Raw genomic sequence first — 1,996 nt, 5'->3', positions numbered from 1 at the left:
TGTAATGCTTGTCATTGGGTAAACAAACTAAAAAATTTTTTAAGCCCAAGGATGATATCTCAACTAAAGGGCCATTGAAAATACTACATATTGATGTTTTTGGTCCCACTAAGACTCAAAGTCTAGGTGGTAAATATTATGGTTTAGTAGTGGTTGATGACTTTACTAGGTTTGGTGGGTTCTTTTCTTGACTCATAAAAATGATGCTTTTCTTGATTTTTTTTTCTCTATGCAAAAAGATTCAAAATGAAAAGGAATTGAAAATAGTTTTCATAAGAAGTAATCATGAAAAAGAGTTTGAAAATCAAGACTTTGAATCATTTTGTAATGAATTTGGTGTTTCACATAATTTTTCATATCCTAGAATACCTCAATAAAATGGAGTTATAGAAAGGAGAAATAGAAGCTTTCAAGAAATGGCTAGGACAATGCTTTTTGAAAATAAAATTCCAAAATTCTTTTGGACTGAGCTGTAAACACAGCTTGTTACATTTTGAACCGAACCATTATTTGAAAAGCTTTAAAGAAAATTTCATATGAGCTTTGGAAAGGAGTACCACTCAATTTTAAGTACTTTCATTTTTTAGATGCAAATAATTTGTGTTAAATACTAAATATAACTTTGAAAAATTTGATCTAAAATCTTATGAAGGTGTCTTTGTTGGTTACTCAACTACTAGTAAAATATATAGAGTTTACCTCAAGGAACATAGAATCATAGAAGAGTCCATTCATGTTACTTTTTGTGATTCTAACACAATTTTAAGTGTTATTGAGAAAAATGATGCATGAATTGAAACTGAATTGAGCTATGAAAGGATCCATGATCAAGACCAAGGTTGCGAGAACCGGACCGGTCAATAAACCGGTGAGGTCACTGGTTTAATGGTTTATTGGTTTGACCGGAGTTCAACCGGAGTTCAACCAGTTTAATCAAAAGTAAACAGCAATTGACACAGGCATGCAACATGTAAATACTAAATAGCATCTTGGATTGGAAGAGCCTCCAATATTTTCTGCTAAACCTGCAAACCCTGTCTTGAGCTTCTTTAATCTGTTTAAAAATACTTAAATATTGTTGTCTCCACATCAGAGTTGAAACTCAGAATACTAGTTGATGCCACCTTTAACAGTAAATTTATCAACATTGCTGAAAAGAAAAGAGAAGAGGAAACAGAACCAGGCAAGAGAGGCTTTGGAATTCTCTCATGAATTAAAAATTCTTTTTCTTCTTTCTGTTTTTTTTCCTTCTTACATACTGTGGCAATCACTAATTCACTATACATCAAATCAAAACTCTCATTCTCTTTGTATTTTAAAAACAATAAAAAATGAAGAAAAGAAAACAGTTAGTGCCTAAATGATTATTACTGACGATCTTTCACCTACATTAAATGTTTGCCAAAAACAATTAAAGAATCTTGAATAAAAAAATCGTCTTCTTCCATGTCCTGCCAAAAGAGTGAAGTTGATCATGAGTAAGAGTTTATTATATTGTTGTTAATTCATAAAAAAGTGTGACAAGTATTAATAAGTACTAACTAAAACATAGTACCTAATGATTGTGCGTGATTCTGAATGGTTGTACATGGCTAAGAGACTGGTAAGAAGGCTAAGTGTTTTTAAAATCAAATTATGCACAGTGCTGAAGTTGGTGTAACAAGATGATGATGTTGATGATGATGACGAGGATGTACTACTGTTCTGAACTTCTGATCATGTGATAGGCAAGGCATGACTGTAGACCAAGCAAGAATACAGATTATCAAATTGAAAAAGATAAAGTAAAGGTTAAAATTAGACAAAGAAGCTGAGACCAAAAGCTCAGGGTCCCTTTGTTTGCATAGAGCCCTGCAGATACTTTTTGTTTTTATGTTTTTCTGTATGTATCTATGTGCATGAGGTTGAAAAAAGAAACAAAAAACCAAAGCATTCAGCGGCATAAATTAGAAATCAAAATCAGAAAACCATGAACAAATAAATCAGAAAATCATGA

At 31.8% G+C, this 1,996-nt stretch overlaps 1 long non-coding RNA gene across 1 annotated transcript; it reads right to left on the bottom strand.

The window, feature by feature from the left end:
• Nucleotides 1,177–1,786, bottom strand: LOC107612394. The gene is made up of 2 exons (XR_001613735.2): nt 1,556–1,786; nt 1,177–1,451 (listed from the first exon to the last, which is right to left on the bottom strand). It is a non-coding gene; the product is annotated as an uncharacterized LOC107612394 (long non-coding RNA).

This window comes from Arachis ipaensis, chromosome B08 (genome assembly GCF_000816755.2).
Source record: "Arachis ipaensis cultivar K30076 chromosome B08, Araip1.1, whole genome shotgun sequence".
NCBI classification, from domain to species: domain Eukaryota; kingdom Viridiplantae; phylum Streptophyta; class Magnoliopsida; order Fabales; family Fabaceae; genus Arachis; species Arachis ipaensis.
Note: the sequence above shows the minus strand (reverse complement) of the source record. Positions and strands in the feature narration are given on the sequence as shown.